At 41.4% G+C, this 22258-nt stretch overlaps 1 protein-coding gene across 2 annotated transcripts in view; it reads left to right on the top strand.

Annotated features, from left to right (window-relative positions):
• Positions 1-22258, top strand: part of ATRNL1 (attractin like 1) — a 1085315-nt gene that overhangs the window by 491613 nt on the left and 571444 nt on the right. The window lies entirely within an intron of this gene.

Here is a 22258-nt window from a genome sequence, read left to right as displayed (position 1 = left end):
TGACTTGGTGGAAAGAGTTCCATTTAGTAATTCACTAGTGCCGTGTTCTTTAGCAATTAAGATCTATGATCCACATATTGACCAGACCTGACTTCGTGTAGCCTATGTGATCTGATGGCAGCACAGCTCAAGGCAGTATTTGAGAATTCTTTAAACAGGATCTCTCCTTTTAGAGGAACTGTGCCCATATTTGTTCTTGTAGGCTCCTCAGAAGCTAAACCCATTGAAAGAACTCATTGTAGACAATCTCAGATTTTCTCCAATGATTGAGGCCTTTTGCCTTGCTCGAGCAGCTCATAAGGGCAGAGAATCTTCTAGCTGAAAATTCTTCAGGGAATCCTCAGCTGGCATAGCCAGCTCATGAAGGGAATGTGCCATAGGCAGATGGGAGATTTAGGTGAAAGGCTGCTGTACTCTAGCTATTCTCAGGGTATGATTACACTTGGAACTTCAAAGCGCTGCCGCGGCTGCGCTTTGAAGTGCGAGTGTGGTTGCAGCGCCAGCGCTGGGGGAGAGGTCTCCCAGCGCTGCACGTACTCCACAACCTGATGGCGTTTAGCTTGCAGTGCTGGGAGCCACTGTTTACACTGGCGCTTTACAGCGCTGTATCTTGCAGCGCTCAGGGGGGTGTTTTTTTCACACCCCTGAGCGAGAAAGTTGCAGCGCTGTAAAGCGCCAGTGTAGCCAAGGCCTCAGCTAGTTAATGGCATGCTGGGAGCTGTTACCAGTTGCTGGAGCTGCACTAAACTATGTTGGAGCATAGACCTGACCTGAGAATTAGGAAGCTACAACTAGCTCCCTGCTGCCTACTGCTGCACCCAGAAAAGAATCCAGATGATTGTTTCTCCAGAAAATAATAGGATTTATCTTATTCAGTTCCTGTAATTAGATCTCACAACTGTTGAGCACAGATGTACTTATTAGAAAGGTTGTAATGCTAGTAAAGAAATGTAAACATAGGCAGTATCTGCTGAAAACAGTAATATCTACCAGTAAGAAAGTAAAACAAAGCTTTTAACCACTCTGTGTGCATGTGTAAGTATACTTCTATTTATTTGCGTGTGTGTGTGTACGTACATAGACACACACCTGGAAAATTTGTTGATATATATGTTTATATATAATGTGATAAGAACTTGGCTCAGGACCCACTTTTTTTTGCAGAAAGAAATTACTAAAGAGACTGAAATAGAAATAACTGTAAAGCACTAGATGGCAGCCTTGGTATGCTTTAAAAGGGTTTAAAACTCAAGAACATTTCAAGGAGAGTATTTTAGGTGATAAATACAAGTAGTGCTTGTATTAATACTGTTAAGGTAAATTTCCCAGGTATTTTAAGTTGAAGCTGAAACTTGAAATGAAACTGGAAACAATAAATTTTAGCATTTGGAAATTGTTTGTATTAGCTGAATTGTAAGAAATGTCCCAGCAGTTAGATTCTCTGCTACTGATCTTTATATTGCTAGTTTTCTTTTGGGACATCATTAGTTTAAACTAAATACCTACTGTAATTGTAAAACTGTCATACTTGACTTAGAATAATGAGTTCCAATAATTATATCTAACTCTAGATTGACTTTGATACAGATTGAGGCAATTTTTTTATTGTTAAATACAGTAACAATAATGACCATAAACTGTCATTGTCTTTTGAATATGTGGAATCGTTGAATAAATCCTGTTCAAAAAAGAAATCTCTTTGGTATTTAAAGAGGCTAGTGGAACAAATAGCAGTTTGAATCAGACAATCCCAGGATGTTTTGAGTAAAGATAGGTCTTAGCAAACTGACTACTCACAACATATAAAAGAACAAAAAGCACCAAACAAACAGTCTTTGCCTTGAGCTAAAATAACAACACAAACCAATTCTGGCCTTCCAGGGAATTATAAACTAGCCTCACCGAATACCTTAAGCGCCTAATAAAGTATTATGATGCCACCCCAAGCTCTGTAGGTACACTGGCTTTCTTGTGTGTCTGCCTGTTACTTTTTTATATGTTGATTTATTGTACCAAACAGTAGCTTGGTTTGCAGCATTTAGGGGCAGGCTGGTGAAACAACTTCTTTGCTGCCACCCAGCTCCTGTTATCATCTGACTATGCACAATGCTGGCCTAAGGATTTTGAGGACCAATGAAGGAGTTCTTTGTACAGCCCAAAGATAACTGCCCATTTTACATAAAGAAGTGTGTGTCATGAGGAAGGATCTCTAGATATCCTGATGCAGAAGTGGAACCCAGTTCCCTGTTCCTTTCAGGATCAGTTTACAATGATTGATGTTTCCAGTGCTATCATTAAAAGAAAAAAAGTGCTAGAATTCTAATCAAGGCTTACAGGGTGAAATCTTGGCCCCATTGGTGTCCATGGGGACAAGACTTTACCCCAGGACCTATTTTGACTCTTCCTTTGACTAGGAGTAAATCACTTAACATAGGAGGACAGTAATCAGTAATACCTCCCTACCTTGCAAGGAAGTTGAGAGGCCTTTTCAAGATTTACCAATGAAAGACTCTGTATGTTGTTTTTAAATAACTAGACGTTGCTTTCTATGTCTAAGATAATAGAATCCTGAGTTACATAAATTCCAAGGAGTTGCTTATTAGAATATGGACATCATCGAGTACAGCATTTCTTTGATTGGCTCAATCAGTTCAGTTCCAGACAGGTATATAATAGCCTATGAGACATTGTGGTGTTCATTATTATCAGCCTTCTTTCTCTTTGGGGTGTGGAGTTATGTAAACTCTTCCTGAAATATAACCCATTGATGGTAAGCTGTAATTTACTATAGTCTTGATATAAAAGCGTAGGAATAACAGAAAACAAAAGGGCAACCTGTTTGAGGTCTGAAAGGCAACAATGCACATTAGCAAAATAGAAGAAATAACAAACAAGGCATTCAGGAAAAAGGTTTGAAACATACTCAATATCAGACAATATGAAGGTGTGCTAATAAAAAGTGAAATATTTGGAGAGAGAGTACATGTACTGAATTCTTGTCTGAAGAGTGACTCATTGATGGGGTGGGGTGCAGCAAAGCATCTATAAGGTTCCATTTTTTCTGTGTCCATGATTTCCATTTGTTTATTTTATAAACAAAAATATATCATCATTTTTTCTAAATACCAGCTCTGCAAACTAAACAAGGCATCTGGGAATAAAGCTGGGGTTTTTTCTTGTCTTGTCTGTCTGCCGATCTGTCAATTTCTCTTTGTCTAATACCAGTTCTCATAGTATTATCTGTTATAAATGTTCTGTAAGCGAAATTGGGCCATCAGTTATATTTATGGAACCCCGCTGCTTTTAGTGGGTTTGTACAGATGTAAATAATTGAAACTTAATATTCTGTTGATGATTTATGAACCAGAATAAAATCCAATTCATCCTTTTTTTTGGCTGAATTGGCACTCCATGGTTAAAAGGAGTTAAAAGCAGTGAAAATTTGTTGTTACTAAAGTCAGCAGATATTACTCAGAATACACATGGGGGCAGCATATCCGTCAATGAAAAGGTTGCTGGCTGTTTCACAGTAACTTTAAAACATTCTAATGTCCACATTCTGAGTGTGGTACATTAGCCTTGCACAGTTACTGATATCTGCTGTAACTCATTGCTTTGTAAAGCACTTTAGAATACACTTCGTATGAAAGACATTGTATAATAGTTCTATTTTTTGTATAGCACAGTTTCTATAAAGGTGTAGTAGATTCACTGACACTATGAGATCTCATTCTTCAAGCAAAGTCCTACTGTCGTGTTAGATTTATGTGTGTTAATTTTTTAAGATTTGAGCCTTTGGGGTGGTTGCAGGTAATTTAATTTAGGAAAAGACTGAGAATAACACCCCCACAATAAGTGATCAAATTAAAAACTTTATTTAATATAAAATAATTAAGTAAACAGGCCTTGCAATATAACCCCACACAGCACTGATACTCACATTCTAAGATGAAATGATGCAGTTAGTGGTGATCAGTCCCTAAATGAGGAGAATGGGTATAATCCTTTTTCTAATGGGACAGACATGTACGCCTCATCTAAAATTAGCATGCTACTGTTCATATAATCAACTAAAACAACACCGTTTAACAGTAAATCCACCTTTTTTTTTTTTTACTATATTTTAATATTTTTACTTACTGGCTAGTTAACGTTAAGTGTCATCTTAATTAACATGTGGCACACTCGCAAAATGTATTGTATTCCCTTTTAATGCTTGATCTACTGGAGGATATGACCTACTATTGTTACAACCAGCTAATGGATATGCCTTTAGCTCAAATGGTAGAGGTCTGTGCTGCAGTGCTAAAGAACCAGCCTCAACTTCTGCATGGTGAACTTGGGTACATGCAGAAGTGCATGCATGCTGAAAGAATTTTGGTGGGTTTTAATTTTTGCTATTTTTCAGGGTTATTTTATGGAAATTGATTAATTTTAGGGGAAAATGTGTATATGCATTTCTGGAATAAATCAAGATATGCCATTTATAGGTTTTGTAAAATAAGTTGAACATTATAGCGGCAGGATTGAAAATAAAATCAAAATTTTACTCACCTCACTAACTTTCTCAGAAGATAGATAAATCCTTTCTTGAGGATAAATTATGGTCACAAACAGAAAATGGGTGTATTTTTTCAAACATTTTCCCATTACAGTTAGCAGAACATGCAGTTCACAACTAACTGCCATGCACATATAATGTGTCTTTAGGAATAAAATAAAAATCAGGATACACAACATTGGTCCTATATTATTGCAGTAGTGTACATAACACAGTTATCATAAAACATAATAGAATGTTAAAATGATAAAATACTTTTATTATTAAGTCAGTATCAATCAAATCTCTTTTGGTAATTAATGTATTTTTCTTCAAGTTGCATGAGTGATTTTTGCTGTCTCACCCCTCCCTGCTCCACACACAAATTTTCAAATAATCAGCTTCCTGTCCTCTTATCTCATGGACCCACGCTCAAAAGCAAAATAAAGTAATGGGCAGTAACAAGTCCTATGTGCCAATTCAGAACACGCTTCTTCTGCATCTGCATCTTATTGCTAGGTGCTACTTTTTAAGGAAAAAATACACTGAGATTTTTTTATTGATGAAAGATTTATATGATGAGCAACATTTGCAAAAGTACCAAAGTGATTTTTGAAAATGGGATTTACACTCATAAGTGACTTAGGGTCAGCCTTTTAAAGGTAACCAGAAGCCTAAAGATGCAGACAAGTGCTTAGTGGGATTTCCAAACATTTAAATGGTAGTGAGACACTTAGACGCTTTTGGAAATCCCACTACGTGCCTGACTACATTTTTAGGTACCTATAACCTTTAAAAATCTAACCTTTAGACACATAGGAGTCCAAGTTTCCTTGAAAATCAATGGGATTTAGACTCCTAAATGCCAAAACACATTTGAAAATTTGATCTGATATCTCTCATTTTTCCAGCAAATCATCATGTGCAATTATCTTTTATAACTAACTGCTATGTGATGTATCATCATATTATTTTACTAAATTAAAACAAAAATATTGCTAGTTAGTTGCAAGTGCTGTTGAACAGAGTTATAAGCAGCCATTTAAAAATATTTCTTACAGCAAACACTAGTATAACATTTGTATTTATACTGATTATAAAATTTATCAATGTATTTTCGTGTTTTCTGGTGGTATAATTTTTTCGACGATTTCCAGATTGTCACCAGGATTCAGACCTTTACATAATGGGAGAAAGTTGGAATATTAAATATGATTATTTCATTTTTGAAAAGACTGGATTGTTGCAATATTTATTTGCTAGCATAGTTGCTTATATTTTGTCCAGAATGCTTCAGTCTGTATTCTTAAAGGAACCCACCTGATTGAAAATATTGCCCCAGTATTAAGACCTCAGCAATGTCATATTAATTTCAAAGATGTATTACTTACTTTTAAAATAGTTAATTATGACAGTTCCTTATATCTGACAGAACTTTGCTTTCTGTATATCAGGGGCTCTCCCTTAGAATAAGAATCATCAAGCTGTTAGGTCTGTCCAAGTTGCATCTAAAAATCTCTGCAGACAAAGGTCTTTGCTAACTATGCTCTGCTATTGTGGAATTAGTTCCTATTGCTCGTTGTAGCACTCAGCCTGTTTCAAATCTTAAAAATAAAGGAAGAGAAATGTCTGTTGTTTTTTTTGATTTGAAAACTCTGATTATATTTTATTAAAAAAACATCATTTGACAACCCCTCCCCTCTTCCATAAAAGATGATAGATCAATACTTTGTGTTGATTATGCTGTTGCTGCTGCTGGATTTTGAAACTCATGCCCCTGGCAGTATGTTTCGTCAGAAATGTAAGTGGATAAGATAGGAAATAGTTAAAGTTGCACAGCAAATGACCACATTTGTTACTTTACATATACAATGGTGGACACTGGTAATAGTGAGGATCAGTTGACTGCTTACACATTGTATGTTAGATGTAAGGGAGTTAAGGCATGAATGAAGGAACTTCAGTGAAAGTTCAAAAATCAGTTATCCTAGTTTGAAATAGGTCTGGTGGTAACCCTAATTTAGATACGGTACAAGTGTGAGAGAGAGATATTTTGGTCACAAATGATAAACATAGTCTACAGATCATGGCAAACTGACCTGAAGAAGAGCTTTGTGTGGGTCAAAAATTTGTCTCTCTCACCAAAATAACTTGGCCCAATAAAAGATACTACCTCACCCAACTTGTGCATCAAAGGTGATCTATAGCAATTGATAATGGAACTCAGTCACAAAAGCCAAATTTCTGCAAATAGATGTGAATATGAATCAGCTTGTACTCAACAAACTCTTAATGAAAATACAGCGTAATAGCTGTAAAGTGCAGAAAGGAGAAACAAAATGCCTTGTATAATATATAGATAAAAATACGCCTTGTAGAACTAGCATGAATAGAGAGTGCTCTAAATAGAAAAATGTGGGAAGACTGCCTGTGACAAGGCTGGCGTTGAAATGATGAAGGAGGTTCCTACTATAACTTTGAAAGAGACTTCAGGAAATAAAAATAGCATGGCGCTATTCTTTGACTTTTTTTCCCCCCAGAAAGGCAATTTGCCTTTTTATTCACAAAATTAGTCACAGCAATCCAGTCACACAGAATTGTTATGAAAATGTACCCGCTGAGGCACAGAATCTTCTCATTTTCCTTTTACCACAAGAGTGATGATTGTGGAAAAAATGGATCATATTTTATTCTACATAATCCAACAAAAAACCCTCAACAAAACATGAATACCCAGTTGTACTTGTATTGGGCAAGTGCAATATGATAAATTTGCTGGAATCTTTTCTTAATCTAATAAAATAAGTGCTCAGTTAAACAATAATTTAAATAATCTAGGAATGAAAAGAAATAACCTGGCTATAATGAATAGAATTATCAAACAGTAGTTTATTACCTGCCTTCTAGAAACCAGAGATAATTCAGAGAACAAGTTCACTAAGGAGAGAAACATACTAACCCCAAAACTCTGCTTAATTCCAGCTACACCAAGTTTACATAGCTGTAAGCAGGGCCAGCGCAACCATTTAGGCGAACTAGGCGGTTGACTAGGGCGTTGAGATTTGGGGGCGCGAAAAAGCGACCCCAAATTTTTTTTAAATGGTTGAGCAGCCCTGCTGCTAGAACAGAGAGGGAGTCTGAGCTGCCGGCGGGAGCCGGCAGCCCAGGGTGTCCCCTGGGTCAGGGTGCCGCCGTGGCAGCCGGCAGCCCAAGGGGTCCCCTGGCCCAGGGAAACCCCGGGCTGCCAGCTGCCGTGGAGGCGCTCTAACCCTCGGTCAGGGCGCCGTCACAGCAGCCAGCATCCCAGGGTGTCCCCTGGGTCAGGGCGCGCTGCGGCAGCCAGCAGCCCAGGGGCCCCCTGAGTCAGGCTGCTGCTGCGGCAGCCGGCAGCCCAGGGTTGTCCCCTGGGTCAGGGCGCCGCCGGCGCAGGCAGCAGGTTTCCAGGAGCCCCCGGGTCAGGGCGCCGCCTGGCCCGGCAGACCCGGTGTCCCCTGGGGTAGGGCCACCGCCGCGGGCAGCCCAAGGGGTCCCCCTGACCAGGGAACCCTGGGGCTTTTTGCCGGCTGCCACGGAGCGCTCTGACCCTGGGTCAGGCCGCCGCAGCGGCAGCCGGCAGTCCAGGGTGTCCACTGGGTCAGGGCGCCGCCGCAGCAGCCGGCAGCCCAGGGTATCCACTGGGTCAGGGCGCCGCCGTGGCAGCCGGCAGCCCAGGATGTCCCCTGGGTCAAGGCGCCGCCGCGGCAGCCCAGGAGCTCCCTGGGTCAGGGCGCCACCGCGGCAGCCGGCAGCCCAGGGTGTCCCCTGGGTCAGGACGCCGCCACGGTAGCCGGCAGCCCAAGGGGTCCCCTGACCCAAGGAAATCCCGGGCTGCCGGCTGCCGCGAAGGCGCTCTGACCGTGGGTTAGGCAGCCGCAGCAGCAGCCGGCAGCCCAGGGTGTCCCCTGGGTCAGGGCGCCACCGCGGCAGCCAGCAGACTAGGAGCCCCCTGGGTCAGGGCGCCACTGGAGGGGGCGGCAGGCAGGCAGCTCCCATGGAGCTGCCGCAGTGGTGCCTGCGGACGGTCAGCTGCTCGCGCGACTCCGGTGGACCACCCGCAGACACCACTGCAGCAGCTCCACCCGAGCCGCGGGACCAGCGCGCGGGGTGGCGAAATTGCCGTCCACCTAGGGCACTCAAAACCCTAGCGCCGGTCCTGGCTGTAAGCCACCTTTCCCTTCCCTTGATCTCAGAGTGTCTGGGGGTGAACATACTGCTCTAATTTACCTTACTAGCAGCTATTTGCTGCACTGGAACTCATAGCACTCTGCCTCCAGTGTGCCGACATGGAATGGGAAGAAGCTGGGTGCGTAGTGTTTAACCTGTTGAGTACCATCTCCAATCAAATGTTAATTAATAATATAAGGAATTCCTATATATCCATTGTGACTATGTAAATTACTAATATGTGAAATAAATGTAGCATGAACTATTTGAATGCTCTGTGTTATCTGTTGAAATGACAACTGAACTTTTATAACAATTTTACCTTTTAACAGTTCATTTAAAAAAAAAAAACATTGTTCAGGAAACCCCCTTTCATTGTAGGCCTCTTGTTTTATGTGACTGCCTCAAAGGATCCCCACTTTTTATGTTTCCTGTTCCCTTCAACCAATTTTTATCCCCTCTATCGCAGCCAGCAACATTGCCAGTATAGCCTCTTCCAATCAATTCTGGTGACAGACTGCCCATTGTCCGTTCCTGTCTTGGCAATGAGCAACCACTCTCAGTAAAATCTTTCACTATCCACAAGCCTAGCTTCCAGAACAGGCCTGCTTTTAGTTAGTGCCTTAAGTGGGTGGGAAACAATGTGGATTAAGAGCATCAGCAATTCAGCATCTGCAGATTGCAAGATAGGCATCTATACATCTGTAAAGTCAAAAAGGAAGTCAGGAGCCTAATCATATGATAGCTGGAGTTTGTAACACCACCTAGTATTAAACTTGCCCCACACTTCTCATTATAAGACCCTGTTTTCAGTTGCTTATAACTTTGCCTTAACCATTTGGACTGAAATTTTCCATGCTGGATGTCTGCCTCCGGCTGAATTTTTGGGGAAAGTTTTAGCCAAACAGTTGAGCTGTTTCCAAGAATAATACTGGGGGAAACATGCCCATGTTAAAAAATTTTGTTGACTTTTTTTTTTTGAAAACTTCTAGCATTCCAATGCTTTGGAGCAGGAACTTCAAATTGGACAGTGGGTGGTCTTTGTGTGAGAGAGGTGCTTTTTGACATCCAGTGAAAATCTGCCCACATTTGGTTACATTATATAAGCCTTTAAAATAAACAGTTTGTGCATGCTAAGTTGAGACTTTGGGAAATTTAGCTTCTAAATTCCTTGAAAAGAATAGCGTCTGCACTATGTATGCTCCAGCCTGAGGCTAAGTAGAACATTCCCTGCAATTGGCTGCTGTTATCTGTGCCGGGTGTGGGTCTGGGCAGCTGAACTGAGAGCAGGAAGATACACTCTCCTATGCTTTAAATGACTCCCTTGCTAGGCCCAGGCAGCATGGAGGAGGAACCTATTTGATCAAAGGCAGAGAAGACAAGAGAAGAACCTGTTCAGTGGGAAAGAAAAGGTTGGAACAAGGAGCAGTGAGTGGATGGGAGACTACAATTGCCTGGGCAGGGAGACTGGGAGTGAGCCAATAAGTGGGATGAGGCTGAGAAAAAATCAGGGTGTTGTGGGGAGAACTGAGACTGGCTGGACAGAGAGACTGAGACAAGGAGCCGGGGATGAGGAGCTGAGAGAGGGAGATTGGGTCTGGGAGCCAGCAGGGAGCACAAATATGATTATGGGTAGGCAGCACTAGAGGTCAGGATGGACTGGGAAGAGACATGTCATAGTATTCTATCCCCAATCTGAACCTTAGAGTCCAAAAAATGAGGTACTAGCATGAATTCCTCTAAGGTTAATTACCAGCTTAGATTTGACAAGCTGCCACCACTCAAAAATATATGGTGTTTTGGGGCACTCTGGTCCCCCCAAAAACCTTCCCTGGGGACCCCAAGACCCAAATTCCTTGAGTCTTACAACAAAGGGGAATAAACCATTTCCCTTCCCCCTCCTTTCTTCCTCCCAGATCTTTCCCGCCCTGGGTACACTAGGAGAGAGACAGATTCAGCTCCGGATTACTAATCCAAGATTCCCCCTCTCCCCCTCCATTCTTGCTCTCTGTCTCCACCACGTCCCTGGTGCTACAGACTCAATACCTCAGCACATGAACCACGAAGGGAAAAAAAAATATCAATTCAGAGTATTTTAAAAGAAAAAGCACCCTTTTATTAAAAGAACGAAAAAAGTAAAAATACATCACTGTAAAATTCTAACGATGAATTTACAGGTCTTTGCAGCTCTGTAGAAACTTGGAGAAAACGCCCTCCTCCCCTAGCAAGGATACAATTTAACATACTTTCAGCGCCAATAGCATATTACACCTCTACCCGCCAGAATAACACATTGCAAATAACGAAAACAATCAAAAGACTATACCGCCTTTATTAACTCAATATAACACTATTCTCATATCAAAAACGTAGCAGGGAGATTGGCAAGAAACCGGGATTGCCGTCTAGTGCCCTTCCAGACTCAGATAGAAGACAAAGCAAAAAACCGCAAAAACAAACAAACGCTTCCCTCCACCGAGATTTGAAAGTATCTTGTTTCCTGATTGGTCCTCTGGTCAGGTGTTGTTTGTTAACCCTTAACAGGTGAAAGAGACATTAACCCTTAGCTATCTGTTTATGACAACATGTGAGATGAAGAGGCAGAATGAGGGAAACAGAATGGCTGGAAAAGAAGACTGGTACAGGTAGTCTGGAAGCATGAGTGTAAGACTAGCTGGTCAAGACTGGAACTCTGATGAAGAGCTGAGATGGGGAAGAAACAGAACTTGAACAGGAGGAGGAGGTGGCAGCAGGGCAGAAGGGATCATGATTGAGGGGAATAGGCAAACGATTCTGTGCTCACTACAGCACACTCCTTTCCAGAGCCTGGAATACAGCCCAAGATTTCTGAGTTTTACCATTCCTCTGCTGTCAGCAAATATCTTGAAAGCCACTGGCAGAGTGTCACATCCCCTTCTAGTGCTGGCCCACATAGAGGGGTGACTACTACAGCTACTCTGTTAGCTCAAATAGCTGAGCTCTTTTGTGGTGGATCTAGAGATTCCATTCTACCAGTGATGACCCATATGAATGTCAATATGATGTCATGTGAATGAATTTGTTTTTTGTTTCAAGTTTGCTTTTTTAAAAAACGTAGGAAATTACACACAGACAATCCTATGTTAAAATAACAGTAGTAAGGTGGTTTGTAGTTTTTCTGTAGCTGCATTGGTCCCAGGATATGAGAGGCACAAGGTAGCTGAGATAATATCTTTTTTATTGATCCAACTTCTGTTGCTGAAAGAGACAAGCTTCTGAGCTACACAGAGTTCTTCAGGTCTGGGAAAGGTAATCAGTGTTGCAGCTAAATACGGGCTGGAATAGATTGTTGAGCATAGAAGTAGGCAATTAACATTTCCCTGGTCATGGGACAAAGGAGGCCTAGTGGCTTACACATTGTTCTAAAGAGACATTAAACCAATATCTCTATTCAATCCATGATTTGTAATGTCTAGCAAAGTTATGAATTTCAGCTCGCAAGGTTGTCTTTTGAAGGTGTTATGCAGGTTTCCTTGGAGGACAGTGTCTGTGAGGTCAGATATGGAGTGATCATTTTGTAAGAATTGTTTGCCTGCGAGTGACCGTGTTTTTGTCTTTTATCATTTTTCTATGTGAGTTCATTCAAGAGCATAATAGTTGTATGGTTTCACCTGCATAGTTGTTGTGAGGACATCAAATTGTAATCTTACTAACTGTCGGCCAACTGGGATGAGGGAGGTCTAGCCTAGTGACTAGAGTTGGCAAGAGGCCTAGTGGCCAGAGTCAGTCATCAAGAGCCCCAAGCCAAGAGTCGAGCTGTAATCAGGAGCCAAACTGGAGGTCAGGAACTGGAGTGAGCAAGGTAGCAGACAAGGAGTGGTTCAAAGCAGAGGCAGGACGGAGTCAAGGCTGGGTACAAGGCAGGAGCAGCAGGAACAAGTTAGCACAGGAGCAGGCACAGTGCTGGATATGAGCCTTGAGAAGCCAGTGAGCTGCTGCTGGCTTAAGAGCCAGCCTGTTGGTGTCTGCAGCCATTCAGGCTGCATGGCTACTAAGTCAGCCTGCTGCAAACCAGCTGTACTGATGAGGCTGCCTGGACACTAGCTATGCTGCAGGCCACGATTCCTCACAATATCCTGTCACCCCTTCAAATGTGCTGTCCAGGGGTCTTGAGACCTGGTTTCTCAGGGTAAGCATTATGGAAGACTCACAGGAGGGCCACGGCCTGGATGTGGTCTGTGGGTTCCCCTGAACACTTATCTGGCCATACTTGTCCCAGTCAATTTGCTATTGTAGTTTCCCCAGACCCGCCGAGAGTCTAGAATCTGCTGAACCACTTATTCTTCTTGGCCCTGAATGGTTATAGGTGGAGGAGGAGGAGGAGGAACAGTATCGAGTAGGAAAGGGTTCTTGATGGATGCTACCTGGAACCCCCATATTAACCCATCATATAATTATGATATATTTCATATAAAGCATGGGATGTAAGATATCATATGAAAGGTCATGATTTGCTGAAACCCATTGTTCTGTCCAAATATGTATATACTTCGTGCGTATGAAGTTATGAAATTTTGCTGTATGGTTGTTACTGGAATATGCTTAAGTTTGATAGTCTATACTGCTAGGTAGTGATCCATTCCCAGGAGGGTGTTAAGCAACCATTAATCAGCAGGAGTGTTGTAAACAAGGAATTTACAATACTTCAAGGGGGATGCACAAGCATCACACAGTGGGGGATTTCTCAATTCTGTGACTCAGCAAAGCCCACCAGAACATATCGGAGCTAGTGCTTTCCAGGCACATGGACTGAGGATATAAAATAGGAGACAAGTGGTATCATGCTTTTGCCTTTCTTCTCCCCCAACTATGCGATAGCAACAAGAAGACAAAGACTTAAGCTGAGGACACTGGTCCCAGGCTTAAAGAGGAAGCCGGTGTGTTAAGAACTATAACCTACCTACAACATCCAGTGGGGTGAGAAAAACTGCTTGATCCAAATATTGCCTAACGTAATAAGGTTTAAGATTTAGACTACACGCTTGCCTTTCATTTTCTTTTGGTAACTGTCTCTGACCTATTGTGCCTACCAATTAAAATCTGTCTTTTTCTGTAGTTAAGAAATGTGTTTTATGTTTTATCTACAACAGTGTGTTTTGCTTGAAGTGCTGGGGAATCTCAGCTCAGATTGCAAAGGCTAGTGTGTGTCCTCTCACATCGAGGAAGGGGCAGAATGGATAATAAACTTACACTAGTCAGGTTTCTTACCAGGGCAGGATAGTACAGTTCTGGGATTAAAGGCTGGGGGCTTGGGAGATTTGCTGGTACCTTTTTCTGTGTGATTTCTTGAGTGGCTCATGGACCAGTCATGCAATTTAGCTGGGTGTGAAGCTCCCGCATGCTGTTGTGCTGTGATAACAGTGCCTGGAGGGGTTTGATGCTTGTCACTAACAAAGCATTGTGAGAGACAAGCCAGGCTGAAGAGCTAAGGGGGCACAACAGTACCCTAGTTTCAGGTTGTACCCTGGGGATCCTGTCACAATGGTTTTAAAAGTGAGACATGGAAGATGAGGTGAATCTTGAGAGAATCTGGTAGCTGCAACTTGAAGGTAACTGGGTTAATCTGTTCATGATCAGGATGGGTCACAGGTACTTGTGGTCCAGCTTTGCAGCAGGGTGAGATGATCACTGGTTCTGGGTGGACAACCAAATCTTATCCCCCTACTCCAAAACCAGGTGTTGGCAGGTGGGACCAGTTGGCATACCATTTGTAGGTAGCCTTGGTGACTTTTAACTGCCTCTGGACTTCTTGTTGTGCCTGCCAGATGCAGGTTCAGAGTTTGGTAACAGTAGGCATTGAGGATTTAGCAGAGATCTCTGGATGAGCACAGAGATAGAAACCATAGTTAGCAAAGAAGGTAGTCTGTTTGGTGGAAGCATGTATGGCATTGTTGTATATGAACTTGGCGTGAGGGATCAGGGACATCCAATCATCTTGATGATAATTCAGGAAGAAATATAAGTATTGCTCAGGGACCTGAATGACCCATTCTGTCTGCCCATTGGTGCTGGGGTGATAGACTGTTGGGGTCAAGGTCTCGAAACTCAGGCTGCATAGAAATTCTTAGCAGAAGTGGGAAATAAACTGGGATCCTTAGTCTGACACCACTTCCATGGGCAAATCATGGAGACAGAAGATGTTGCTCACAAACAGGTGGGCTGTCTCCTGAACAAAGGAAAGTGCTTGACATAGAACAAAATGCAACATCTTAGTTAAGTGGTCAAGGCCTTGATACGGCAGTAATTCCACAAAAAATCCATGGAAACAATGGCCCAATGCTGAGGAGGAGTAGGTGAGGGCTGGAGGAGACCCAGTAGTCTTTAACAGAGAAGTCTTGGTCCAGGTGCAATGGTCACAGGACTTCATGTAGGACGCAACAGAGGTGCATACAGTTGTCTACCAAAAGTTCCTGGAAAACAGGTGTTGGGTCTTGGAACGACCAGAGTGGCCTGCTAGAGGAGCATCATGGCAGAGTTGTAGGACTCAAAGCAAGTGGCCTCTTCAGGCACATAGAATATGTCCTTCATGGAATAATATCCCGTCTTGGAGTGTGAAACCTGTAGAGGTCTGGTCCTGGTCGTGGTCCAAGACTTGAAAGGTTTGGATAGCAAGGGATTGCTAGGCAACTGAATGTCGATGGAGGATAACAGTTCACAGGCTACGTGCAGGAAATGAAGTTTGAGGCTTGTGTATCATGGATGTAGTCTCCTCACTGGGTTTGTAGCACTCATGCTTTCATGATAACACATCTGCCTTCCTGTTCCTTGTCCCCAGCCCGTGACCGCAAAGTCAAATTGCATAAAGAGGAGGAACCAGAGTGCATGCTGCTGGTTCAGGTACTTGGCCATTTTTAAGTATTGTGATTTTTTATGATTGATCAGAACTTGGACTGGGAATCTAGCACCCACCAGAAGATAGCATCATTCTTCAAAGTCTGCTTTGATACCCAACAATTCCTTGTCCAGAACATCATAGTTTACCTGAGCGGAAATGAGTGTTCTTGTGTAAAAGGCACATCGGTGAAGCTGATCATCAGGAACAGCATATTGGGAAAGGACTGCCCCAGTATGAAGTTTGAAGCATCTGCCTCTACTGTGAACTGTCTGGGTGGATCAGGATGGGGGCTTTGATGAACTACTGTTTCAGATTATCAAAGGCAACCTGTGCTTCTGGGATCCATGAACATTCAGTCCTTTTCATATCAAGGCTGTACAAGGGCTAGCCAAAGTAGAGAACCCTGGAATGAATAATCTATTCTGTGGACATTCTTCAGTGCCACCCAATCTGTGATGGCTGCCTCCTTTGGAGGGTCCATTTCCAGCCCCTTAGTGGAGATGACATAGCTAAGGAATTCAACTGCATTTCTCCTGTTTGACATAATGATTCTGGCATAGCTTTTCAAGAATGCTACGCACATGCTGTTTGTGAAGAGCCAGGTCTTTGGAGAAAATCAGAATGTCATCAAGGTAGATGATGACAAAGTGGTCTAGCATATATTCAAATATATTGTTCATACAGTGTTGCATACTCTGAAGGGCATGACTAGAAATTCGTAGTGGCTGTATCTAGTACAAAAGGTGGTCTTTCACTCATCTCCCTCCTGCATGCGCCTCGGGTTATAAGCCTCATGCAGATCTAACTTTGTGAAAATACAGGCCATGTGGAGCTGCTCTAGGAGCTCATTGATAAGGGGGAATGGTTTCGTATGGTCACCTTGTTCAGGCCCAATAGTCAGTGCATGCATGGCCACAAGGAGCCATCTTTCTTCTTAATGAAAAAGATAGAAGCACCTGCTGGAGATGGATGGGCAGATGAAAACCTTCTGAAGTTTCTCCTGCAAGTACATGTAGAGAGAGACCAAAGTTCAGGATTGGTGAGGGCGTATATCCAATCAAATGGGATCTTGGCTTCAGGCTAGAAATCGATTGGACAATTGTAAGTGTGATGTCGGGGCAGGATATCTATCTTCCCCTTGTCAGAAACATCAGAGAAGTCACAATAGTTGTGGGGGATGTTGGCCAAAGCAGGAGGGGCCTCAGTGGATGCTGAAGAAGGTATGTAGTGAATGAGGCAGGGGATTGTAGGGCGAGAAAGGAAGATTTCATAGTTAAGGCAGTTGAATGATGCCCTGAAAAATCATATTCTATCCAGGGGCGGCTCCAGGCCCCAGCACGCCAAGCCCGTGTTTGGGGCGGCAAGACGCTGGGGGTGCTCTGCTGGTCGCCACAAGGGTGGCAGGCAGGCTGCTGTGCTTGGGGCGGCAAAATGCCTAGAGCCGCCCCTGATTCTATCCCTCTCTTTGCCTCAAACTTCCTGTGTGATTCTAGTCAAGGTACTTAAACGAAACTTTTCAGAGCTGGTACCTAATTGTGTGTTCCTTATTTTCTGGCTGCTTGACTTGAGACCTTAGTGTCTGATTTGCAGAAGTGCTGAGCACTCTCAGCTACAACTGAAATCAATGGGAGTTGTGCTTGGAACATATACAATGCTATGCAATGCTACGTAGCCTGGAAAAATTAGGTTCTATGTATCTCAGATTGGGCACCCAAATTAGATAATTTTGTCCTTAATCTCTCTGTGTCTCAGTTCCCCATCTGTAAAATGGGGATATCATCCCCTTGTCTCATGACAGCGAATTCATTAATGTTTGTGAAGCATCAGATATTTATAATAATTAGCACCAAAAGAATGAAGTTAAGAAATATTTCACAAAGACTTGACTAGAAGAATAGGTCTATTCATGCATGCATAAAACTTTCATTAACCTTATCAAGAGTCATGTGCACTCAAAGAGGGAAAATAGCGCTTTAAAAATAAATAGCAATGCAGAAGTTAAAGCATTGTTTGAAAATGTATTTTTCTATTTAATTAAATGCCTGCTTTGTTTTGCCTAATTATTGTTGTACTTGCACATGAGTTCATTACTGGCATGTTGAATTGTTTCTAATGATTCTTTTGTCTTTCTTAATTGAGGAAGTAGTCAAGGTTTTTTGGGGGGATTCAAAACAAAATTGTGAAAAGGCTACCACAGCAATAAGCCCCAGCTGTATTTGACCATAGAAATAACTGATGTGATGTTGCTTAATATGGTGCACATGAAGATCCTGATTCTCCAGTGCCCCCTGCACCTTGTGCAATCATACATACCACTGGAAAGTGGATTTAAAATGCTGCTGTTCTGACTTAGTATCATTTTTCCTTGCTTTGCAATGGTGTAAGTGACAGATTACTAGAGCTAGGTGAAAAATATTTTATTTTGGGGCGACCAATACTATTCACGAATTTGACACAAATTTGCTGAGTAGTTTTAGCCAAACAAAATTTGGAAGGCGGGGAGCTAGATTCAGAGAGAGACTTAGGCAACATTCATAAAATGAAGGTGGTGGTGGTGCTGCCAGTTCTTCCCTTATATTTTATAGTCCTACTGTTAAGAGCATTCACCTGGGATGTGAGGCACCCAGGTTCAATTCTCCATTCTACCTCATGTGGATAAGAGAGTTTAAATTTGGGTCTCTGACATTGTAACTGAGTGCCTCAATCACCAGGCAGATAGGATATTCGGCAGAGGTGTGTGTGTCTCTCTGCTCCCTGTCCTCCCCTTACCCCAGCTGAATCTTTTCCACTTTGTATAAATACTTATTGGACCAGAGAGGGCCAGTGAGTCTGACTATATATATAGCCTGGTGGTTAGGGGACTCACTGGGGTGAGAAACCCAGGTTCTAGAGTCTGCTTCAGTGAATTTGGAACGCCAATGTACTGCAATGAGATTATATTTTTAAAATAGGTGCAGTGAGAGAACAGAAACAAATATGACAGTAGAACAAAGAAAGAAAAAATTAATGAATAACATATAAAATAAAGATTTCACAGATACAGTATAAAATTGATAGAAGACAGTCTATTATATCAGATTTCTAGAGCTTTTAAACTGTTGAAAGTGTAACAATAAAAATACAAATAGGCCACGTTATGTAAAATATCTAAAAAATCAAAAGTTTCGTTAAAAATAGAAGAATATAACATTGAGTTTTATGTCTCACACTCTTCGTTAAAATTTGTTCGATAGTTAAGAGAAAAATCTATGCAATGTGCAAGACATTTAATAGTCTTGTCTTTTTAGAAAATCATTATAGCTAATTAACACTTTGTGAATGAGAAACGTGCTGGGAATTAAATTTGGATGGGGGAAAGTGTGTCTTGGACAGAACTGAAACTTATGATCCTGATAAAAAATATTATTTTTCTTTCACTTTTATATTGTTTTATCTTTAAGAATACAAAGTAATACAATATAACATTTAAACATCTCAATAAAAGCACACAAACATAAGCAATGATAATGTCATATTCACACATACAAATCATCTTTACCTAGTAAAAGAGCAAAAAGAAATCAAGCTGTCAAAGGGAAACATAAAGTATATCAATCATTCACTTCCAGTAAATTTGAAATTATCTGTTGGAACCTAATAAAAGAACATAATGTTATAGTTCTGCATACTGCATTGAGAAACGTATTTCTTTGTTATATAGCCTTATAGATGTGATGAGCAGCTGGTATGTTTTTACCTTTTACCTCTGATTATTAGTTCACGTTCCATTTGTATAAATGTGGAGAGGATTTAGCCAAGTAACAGCATTGTTTGTTCAGTTGGGCTGTGATATCTGGAAGCCAACTTATTCATCCTAAAGTCTACTTGGAAATAATCATTGTTTGAATGAGATGCAGGCCAGACAGATAAAGCACCATAAGAGTGCCTTTTAGTTGGTGTTGAACTACAGGTGGTAGAGTAGTGATGATTGTATATGCTGTTTGAGTGCTTTACTATCAGCATTTTCACTCTCTTGCCCATGCTGCAGAAAGTTACACTGGAAGATTCTTACTTTCCATTTAATTGGGATCAGTGCTGGTTTTTCCCCTAATTAAAGTTATTTATTGTTGTGATTGTGTCTCTTATAAACACAAAAAAGGCTCATGAAAAGTAAAGGTTAAGGACGCTGAAATCATAGTTGGTTTAATACATACTTGCAACAGAAACAAAAGTATATGGAGCCAGATCCTCAGCTAGTGGAAATTACTTGATATAAGTGCATATTAATTCTCATCTCAAGGAATCAATGTTGATAAATATTGTATGCAATTTAAATTCATGTAATTTCTGTTTGTTTAAAGTACTTCATACAACAGATCTGAATCCCATAATATAACTGGAACTCGTACCCGCAGTGAACGCTGTTTTGCTTGGAATCATTCTTTTAGAGTATAAATGTGTTACTGAGCAGCATGGCAGTTGGTTCACACTCTGATACTCGGAGTGTCCAGAATACCTTAATTTCTTACCTATCTCATATGGGTATTCCTGCACTGCTGTAAGCTCTCTAGTATAGCCGTAGCTTTGATTACAAAATGTTGCCGTATAAAACCAATTTTTATTCTCTCTGGTATTTTACGGTTATTATATTGCAGATTCAAGCCAAGAAAAAAGTGGAAGTCTTGCTGTAAACTGTTGTAGATAATAAAGATATGGGGAGTTTTCTAGGTCACCATCTTTTAGCATTGGGAGAGTCTTTTATTTTTTCCTGAATAACAAGATCCTTTTTCCTTGGCATTTACTTTACAAAACACAGATTAAATGAGAATAGCACAGTATCTGTGAAGCTGCTAACATTAGTGATGTTGACATATAGCTAAAGGAAAAAATATTCATCTTTATGGTATAACAGACAATGAAAAGCTAAATATTTTGGAGTAATTGAAAATACGTATTTCTGGGAAATGATTTTGTTGACTGCTAAGTAACTTCAATTTTAAAAGATTAAATGTAGCTTTTTGTCTTCTATGTATTTTATTTCATTTTACTTTTTAAAGTCATGTGCACATAAGATGCCAAAATCTCGTCGTCGGAACACGTGGCCTGGGGTCTACTCTCACCCTCTCACTGTGTGTTCTTATGCAGGTCACTTAAGCTTCTTGGCTGAGATTCTGTGCTGCACCTCTAAGAGATCACAGCATAAGGCTAAGTGGCAGGCTGTAGTACCTTTAAGACATCTTTGTATTCTTCAAATTCTGAGCTGCTCCATGGTCCCTGGTGTAACGTTAACGGCCCTGGAGGCCAGTCTAGCTTATACCAGCCTGCCCCTTTCTAGCTATGGTCCATAGCACTGCCGAGACTCTCCACAGTGCTGTGTTGTGACCCTGTTCCTGATATGCCCCTCCCACCTCAGAATGCAGCCTATTGTTGTCTTCCACAGTTCCTCTGTTGGCTGGTCCCAGGGTTTTGAGAGCCCTTTTACATCACTCCTTTTACTTGGCATAAAGTTGCTGGACCAGGGGTGACAGTCTTACCCTTTGTCTACCTACATTTGTTTATCTACCTATACAATCAATGGGGATCACAATATTTAGTAATTATATAAGGACCCTATCATGAGGGCTAGCAAGGCTTTCTTAGTTATGTTTGTAAAACTATATAAGTGCAGTTGTACCTCTTAGCTAAGCCTTCCTTGCCACTCCCCTTCTCCCTCTCCTTCTCCCTTGTGGTTTTGCACTTTGCTCATTACTCAGGCTCCCCTTCTTTAATGATGACAGCACAAGCAGCTGCCTCTATGCTGAGTCCACTGCACTGCCACTCACCACTTATACTCAGTCTGGTCAGCCACAGAATACTGCACGGGAATGCCAGGTTTCAGATCATGACCTAGATTGCCTGTGATACTGCACAGAAGACTTCTGTCAATAGCAGGAAGATGCCATCAAACCCAACAGAAAAGCATCATCTGAGACTGATATAACTTCTTCCTGCCTTGACCCTGCCTTCCACTTCCTTAATAGTTGTTACTAGTTTTGTTCAGAGGAACATAGGTTTTATATATGTAAGATGAGGCTCTGTAGGCATTAGTGGCTAACAGAATTTCATGGAAAGAGGTATGATTAGACACCAAAAATCATTGTTGGGTATTGTTGCCTGACAGTGGTATAAAAAGGAACTACTAAACAACCTCCATTTCCTTTCTTTCCTTTAGTAGGATGAGACTTGGTGGTAAAATTTATCATCGATATGAAGGATAATATAGAGGAAATCTTTATTGAAATAAATGACCAAACTCCCATTGGTTTCAATGGAGCCAAGATTTCACCACAGAACTGCGGCAGTTCTGCAATGGGTGTACTGGTCTGGTGTACTATTGGTGCTAACATTGCAATGTACCCCTTCATTATTAACTGCAGCATGTAACGGCAGCACCTTCATATAACTGCAGCACCAGACCTGTGTGTGCCTTTACTGTAGCGACAGTTCTTTTATTTTTCGATACTGTGAAGCTTAGTAATTGTAACATCTATATAATTCAGTTGCAGAACATTGTAAAATCCATGCAAGTATTACAATAAAACTAAAACATTTAAGTGCATTTTTAACAAAAATTTAAACCATTTTTCAGTGTAAAAATCTGGAAATTGGCACTGTTCCTACGA

This window comes from Chelonoidis abingdonii, chromosome 15, assembly GCF_003597395.2.
Source record: "Chelonoidis abingdonii isolate Lonesome George chromosome 15, CheloAbing_2.0, whole genome shotgun sequence".
NCBI lineage: Eukaryota > Metazoa > Chordata > Testudines > Testudinidae > Chelonoidis > Chelonoidis abingdonii.
Note: the sequence above shows the minus strand (reverse complement) of the source record. Positions and strands in the feature narration are given on the sequence as shown.